This window comes from Rhincodon typus, chromosome 22 (assembly GCF_021869965.1).
Source record: "Rhincodon typus isolate 14 chromosome 22, sRhiTyp1.1, whole genome shotgun sequence".
Classification (NCBI taxonomy): Eukaryota; Metazoa; Chordata; class Chondrichthyes; order Orectolobiformes; family Rhincodontidae; genus Rhincodon; species Rhincodon typus.
In genome coordinates, this window is record NC_063353.1 from 43,442,661 (window position 1) to 43,450,255 (window position 7,595).

The 7,595-nt window shown below is 36.7% G+C and overlaps 1 protein-coding gene and 1 long non-coding RNA gene across 2 annotated transcripts in view; one reads left to right on the plus strand and one right to left on the minus strand.

The window, feature by feature from the left end:
* The window catches only part of taf3 (TAF3 RNA polymerase II, TATA box binding protein (TBP)-associated facto), a 107,666-nt gene that overhangs the window by 65,464 nt on the left and 34,607 nt on the right, over positions 1–7,595 (minus strand). The gene's annotated exons all lie outside the window — the stretch shown is intronic.
* Positions 1,812–7,595, plus strand: part of LOC125485771 — a 20,967-nt gene continuing 15,183 nt past the window's right edge. Inside the window, exons 1-2 of the long non-coding RNA XR_007264469.1 lie at positions 1,812–1,926; positions 3,673–3,750. This is a non-coding gene — a long non-coding RNA (uncharacterized LOC125485771). The remainder of the gene's footprint in view (positions 1,927–3,672; positions 3,751–7,595) is intronic.

Genomic DNA, 7,595 nt, shown 5'->3' on the forward strand with positions numbered 1-7,595 from the left:
AGATGACTGGTGGTGGTTTAACCTGAGTGTCACCAAAGAGACAGAAGGTCCTTCATGGTGACCTCTGGCAGTGTGGGAATTGAACCCATGCTGTTGGTGTTACTCTGCATCATAAAAGTCAACCAATCAACTGCGCTAAACCAATAACTTGAAACAAAGGTGTAATTTTACAATTAGATTTGTCAGTATATACATCCTGGAAATTTAAATTGATGATTGCAAAGTTTCAAACAGTGATTTTTCTGTCTGAAAGAGAGTCGACCAGGTAATCAGATAAAGAGATACTATGCATAAATGACATGAAGACATTATGTCAGTACTGATAGTTCCTGGCAATCATATGCACAGGTGGGGTGATCAACCTGGAACACTTGCTCTGCATCTTTGTTCTGCTTTTGATTGTCAACTCCATAGCCAGAAGCTGCCTGAACACAAACACAGAAAGACCAGCTGGTTTTTCATGCCTGTCCAAAGCAGTTATGACACAATTACTGAAAAAAGGAGAAATGTCTTCACTCAGAGACTGACTTGCCTGTGGAATTCTTTGCCACAGAAAGTGATTCAGGCCAAAACATTGAATGTTTTCAAGAAGTTAGATATCGATCTTGGGTCTAAAGGGATCAAATGGTATGGGGAGAAAGATGGAGAAGGTCACTGAGTTGGATGATCAACCATGATTGTGCTGATTGCCACGGCAGGCTTGAAGGGCCGAATGGCCTATTCCTGCCCCTATTTTCTATGTTTCTAGTAATTAAGTATCAATCCTACCAGTGTACCATTCTACTTGCTGTCATGGAATCTCATGGGAAATTTTTTAAAAAGTGTGCTTTGTATATGTCCATTTGCGCCTTTCGTCTATATAAACTCTTCAAATGACACAATATTTGTATGTTTTGAGCATGAAAGCCCATTTGATTTAAGAGGTATTTTTAATATTTATATTGCTATTTTTGCTTGGCTTACCTTTTAGCTGGATCAATTTCAAAATTTTGTTTACAATTTAACTAGATTACCTGTGCTACATTCAGAAAATATTTTGTATACTTGCCATATATACCAGAAATGCTGTATAAAAGAATGCAAATATATGGTTGACAACTTATTCAGGACCAAATCTGCAGTTTCCACTTGATGCAGGAGACCTTTATTAATGCTGTGGGAAGGGGAGGGTGAAGAGGAAGAAATGTACACAGGCAGAACGAACGCCAGCACTACCAGGTGATATTTATGGAGCAATTAATAGAATTATTTGCTGGTCCAAAATATAAATGACTACACACCTGCACTTATTCAAAAAAATGAGCAGCTTTCTGTACTTTGCAAGGCATATAGATGCTCATTCTGTTGTTGAAGGTCTGCGTTTGGATGGGTTTTATCCATAGGAAAATGGTATTACACTTTTTTCAAACACAGAAAAAACACCATGTATTCCAGAATTATTTCTTTCTGGTTTAAATGGTGTTAAATTTGTAAACAACCTGACATGCCTATTAGGTTATGATGCTCTATCTCCGAATACTGCAAACCACAACACATTCTCGAACACACCATCATTTCCTGTCAACCATGTATTTTATACACTGCTATAGGCTTGCTCAATGCTTGTAATGACCTTGACAAAATTCTGGAAAAATAATCTTTGGACCTCCAGCTCTGAGCTATTTTTGAACTGGCTTTGAATAATTGTCACACAATATGAGTTTCTTGATTAATTGCTTGAGATAAGGCCTACTTTCCTCACTGGCCTGCAGTGGTTCCATTACTTGCCACAATCACATTTTTCCCCTAGTTTGCAAGCACAGAGGGATGTGCAGAGAAGGAGAACTCACAGATGCCGGAGAGGGCAAAATGTATTACAGAAGGATTAACCAGCAGACAATGACAAAAAAGGATTAACTCTTCCAGTACCATTAATGCTAATAACAGGTAATTATTTAGTTATATGTGAAAAGGTCATTGAGTGATTAGCAATATTTTCAGAGAACATATGGCAGGCTTCTCCACTTTCTGTGATTCTCCTTTATCATCAATATACATAATCCACAGGTATGCAAGTTGAAAAATAATGGATTACTCATAAATAAAAGAATATATAAACTACTGTATTCTGATGAAATATTTCCTTCAACTCAGTTTTTGGAATCATAAGTATCAGATACGCACAACAACTGCGAAACGGTTTTTTTTGAAGCTGTTATAAAGCAGTGGTATACACAATTAGTGCATCTTTTAAAAATTCCACCTGGCCTGTTTTATTTCGGTGCAAATACCAAACTAAAATTAAAACTATAATTAAAACTACAAACTGAAATTAGGCTTTCGTAAACCAAGAAAATAGGGATTTCATCAAAATGCTATTTTGTTCCCTATTTGGTACAATATAAGATTTCTTCATTTTATTTTTCTAACTTCTTTATTATTGTTCCTGCCTCTCCTATTGGTCTTCTTACTTTGTCTTTCACTCTGATCTTTTCTGCAGAATTCCTTTATTTTCTTCATTCGTATTCTCATTTACCAGTTGCTCTTTAAAAGTCTTTTTAAATTTCTGCCAAATAACAAGTCTTTGCATAGTTTGTGCAACATCCCTCAAGACTCAGATGTGTAAAGTTTGTAGCTGTATCATAAAATCAAAGAAGCTATTCGAGGATCACATATCGCTGATTAAAACTGAAAACTGATGGGAACTGCAAATAAAAACATTTCTCTTAATATTCTGAAAGCCAAGAGCCATGGTACAAGATACCAAGATTGAAGATAATTAAAGCACTGTTGAGGCAAGTCAGTAAATAACATGTTGCAGTCAGTAAATGAGTCCGAGCATGAGGTTTCAATGTTTGAAGATTGTGGAAAGAGCAGTAGATTAAAGGTTTCACATACCAATCTCGCAGAACAATGAGACAATGGTGCAATAAATTCAGATTCAGAGAGGAATAAGAACATGCAACGAGCTGTATTCTACAAGAAATTCCATGACAGCAGCAACGTCTTTTATGATTCTGACCACAATTCCCTACTCATCCTCCTTAATTTCATAGCAATGTGCAACAGTCAGCCATTCCATCCCTTACTGTTTCTCCAGTGTGGTTTACCTGTGAAATAACACCTTATTCCAAAGAGGCCCAGTGCATAAAGAATCTGTATAATGGCTTTTCATCGCAACTCCCCCAGCCATATTCATTCAAGGGATACACGTGTCATAGCCAAGCCCAGCAGGTTATATTCCAAACCTAATTGCCCTGAAGATAGTGTTGGTGAGCAGATGTCTCAAATCACTGCAGTCCATATGGTGTGGGTACAACCACAATATTGTTACAAAATGAGTTACAGAATTTTCATCCAGCAACAGTGAAGCAGTGATAAGATAGTTCCAAGTCAGTGTATGTATGATTTTAGATAATCATGTGCAGAAGTGTTGTTCCCATGTGTCTGCTGCCCTTGTGTTTTTAGGAGATCAAGGTCAAGAATTTGGAAGAGGCTGTCAAGGAGACTTGGCAAGCAACCTTCATTCATCTTATAGCTGATACACATTGCTGCCAGTGTACGTTGGCAAAGAAATTCCTTGAATAAGATATCACTATCACGTCAAATAAGTGACCCAAGTGTGAGCTGCAGAAGCCTCAAATAATTGAAAAGGAAACAAGTATGATGAAGAAGTGACTTTATATTTTACAGTTCCGAGCAGATAAGTGCCAGAGGAATAACTGTTGCTGAAGATTGATGACATCAACACCACAGCATAAAAGTACATGGGTAAGCGAAGACATGTAGATCTAAGAACAGTTAAAGCAATGTGATGTATCTCTGGATAAATTCAAATCTGCCTAATCATAGAAAACATCTTGTTTTATTGAAAAATGGTACTCCATTTTCAGCTGGTGATAAACGCACAGTTCAGACCATCTTTAGGCAAGAAGCTGTTTCTTGCACAGGTTTTGCTTTTAATTATTCTCAAATCAAAGGTTCTTGACAATATTTATCTTGAGTTCAAATACATCAGCTTAGCTCAGTGCCAACAAGTTTGGTCTGAGGCAAGGGGTTCCAACAATGTTTTATCAATTAAAAAAAAACTGATCTCGTCGTATAACCTTCAGCATTTTTCTATCAAATTGTTTCCCTTACATAATCATATGAGAGTTGCTGATTTTATCATACGTAATGCGACCTATATTAGTGTAACACTTAAACATAATATACAAAGATATTTCACATAGGATAATCATATTGAATGGCTGAAGAATTATGAGAGTTGGCTAAATGCACAGTAGAAAACTGAGGTTTCTGCGTCACCATTAAACGTGAAGGAAGAAAGAAATAAGGTAGGTTTAATGAGGAATGTTGAGAGGATAGATCCTAAAACATAAAAAACTCCGAAATAGAATTAAAATGTCAGAAGTGTGAATGGACAGCATGTTGGAATGATGTTATGACTGTGATAGGAGGAACATAATAAAGCCCCAGCACTGCATTACAGGCAAGGAATCAAAGTAGGCAACTCTGGCTGCTCTGCCATTCAATAAGATCGTACCTGATCTGATTTTGACTACACAGGAGGCTGCTAAATAAGATGGCAGCCCATGGTGATGGGGGTAAGTTCCTGGCAGACAGCAGATTGGCTGACTGGCAGAAGACAGAGAATGGGTATAATGAGGTCTTTTTCAGGTTGGCAGTGACTAGTGGAGCTGCGCAGGGGCCAGTAGGTGGGACCACTGTTATTCACGTTATAGGTTAACAATCTGGATGGAAGAACTGAGGGCACTGTTGCATAGTTTGAGGATGACACAAAGACATGTGGAGGGACAGGTAGTGTTGAGGAAGCAGGGGGCTGCAAAAGGACAAGGATGGGCTAGGAGTGTGAAATCATGTGACTTTGAACAGCAAGCAAACTACAGTACACATTAAACCATCAGCTTCAATTCCAAGAACTCTCATGGTTAAAAACATCTTTTAGTCCAAATAGTTCCAAATCTCATTATTTTCCAGATAGTCCTTAAATATAAATATGTACTGCTAACAATGACAAGACTACAGTATGCAGATTGGGAAATATAAATAGAAAATTAAGCAAGTCCATGAATAAACTTTTGTGCAATGTACTTCCACTTCAAATTATTGGATAGTTCAAATGAATTGAGTGTCAAAAACAGCTTTGAATTATCAGGAATACATTTGTAACTTTATTACTGAATTAGATTCTAACTATCTGCATACAAGAGCTCAGGAACCAAAAGGTGGTTATACTACAAAATAAACGTTTTTTAAGTGATACATTATCCATCCGTGATTCATTCACTAATTTCAACGGATGAAAACTATATCTCTGCCAATCTATTTTGTGGGCCAAGGATTAGGGACGACTCATTGTTCTGAGTGGCGGCCTGCTATGTGCACGATGCACAAATGTCCTACCAGACTTGAATGCCCTCTGGTTAGAAGTAGTTTAAATATAACCCTCTTGTTGCTAATGCAGACAAGGAATTGCAGGCTTTATGACAAGTTCAGAGGAACGGTGAAATGATTCAGTTTACAGATAACTGACACAATGTTATTTACTGTTGTAAACTGAACTTTAAAAATGATTCGACAGCCTTCTACATGACAAACGTAGGTTAAAGATGTACGTTCTCTTGACTCTGCTCTGAATAACGTGTCTCAATCAGTTTACAGCACACATATTGCACATTAGAAGAATGTGAATCACAAAAAGATCAATGTAAAACATCCTCAGAAGGCTGGTTGTCTAGCAAATCATTCATGCCTTAAAATTAATGGGAACAATCGGGAGGAATTATCATAGCAATCAAGATTACTGAAATTTCAAAATGTATAGGATAAACAGTCTAATAATTATGAAAATTTTTTGGGAGCATTATAAGCCCAAATGGTGATAATTTCTTCCGTCTAATTTTGCACAAAATCTATCAACAAAAGACTATATCTCAAGCATCCTGCAATTCTGTACACATGGTCTATTTAAAATGAAGTATCCAACTATTTAAAAATATCCACATAAGTAAAAAGTAGCCTTAGCAATTCCATAATGTACTATATAATAACTTGAATTTATACTTTGTGTGACCAGAGTCAAGGCTGTATTAGTTTAGGATTCATGGTAGCATATCATCTTGGGAACGTAGCCTCAAAATACACCTCTAGTTCAAATTCAACAGCAATGCACAGTGCTTTTCAATTTTAATCAATTCTAAACGTCACACTAATTGTCCACATATCTGGTTTTAGTGCTGTCAATCCAGTAGAATGCCAAGCCCAGAGTTTGGAATTTTCTGTATGTAGTTGTAGGCAGGTGAGTTATTGGACAATTTATTGGACTCTGGCAACTGCTACGTAAACTTATTTTATCTCAACTTAAACGTAAAGATCAGAGGCTCCTCATTTCCTACTCTAAGTAATTACATTTCTCTATACGTTTGTGCACCCTGGAAAATGTAGGATTCTATTCTAATTCTGAAGTTCTAGCCAGGTAGCAGATCAGTAAACTAATCAGAGTTCTGCCTGGTTGGCATCTGAACTCCATTTACTGGTCTCAGACCACAGGCTGGACAACATCTTTGGCATGGGTTTCAAACTGGCTGCAATATGCTAAAACCACCATTAAGCCAGCTTCCCCAAGGACAACCCACTGCACTGCCTTCAAAGTCAGCTGTTATTGTCTGTAATGTGGGTGGAAAATAACTTTCAAATCTCGTAGCAATTATCATTAGTTGGGGGATGGCCATAAAAACGTGTGCAGAAAAATACAAAACCTTAATGTAAGTAGCAAGTTGGTTAAGAAAATCATTTGCATAGATCAAAGCACAGGAAGCAGTTAAAAATTAATTTTGTAGAAACTGTTTGAGTTATAAAGGTTAAAATTTATAAACAGTATGTTTGCAGGCAACTATTCAGTTGTAATGTCTACGAGTTGTATAAAACACGTATCTTAGACCATCACGAAGCAATGACGACGTGTATGCTCATGACATTTTAAAATACAACTTTTCAGGAATGAAAATACAAACATGATGAAACAAAAAGATATAAACAAAATAATCATGGTATACTATTTGACATAAGCATGAAAGACTTATTGCTCTTTTGTGGCATGAATATAGCAAGATAGTTTTAAATTTTCATGTTAACTAATTGTTAACACTTTATTTGATAATCACAGATTGATTGAAATATTCAGTTTGGCTTCTAAATTGCCTAACATGTAATTAAAGTGAGAAGTCACGTGACACCAGGCTATAATTCAACAGGTTTATTTTAAATCACAAGCTCTCGGAGCATAACATCTTTGTCAGGTGCAGTGAGAGAGAAGAGCACAGACACAGAGTTTATAAGGCAGAGAGATCAAGGGCTGAGAGATCAAAAGATCATACAACTGGTGTGGAGTGTCTGATAATAAGTCTCTGCAAGTGACCAAGAGTATTAGACAGTGAATAAAGTATCAACCGCTGAATAACCAGCAAAGGGATGACCTATAATCCGTTTAAATGAGGCAGAGAGATAATTGCAAAAAGTTAAAAATAAGGTGATGCTGGAGACAAACCAAATGACTGGAATAATCTTGATATTTCAGTAGATAGTAGGAACTG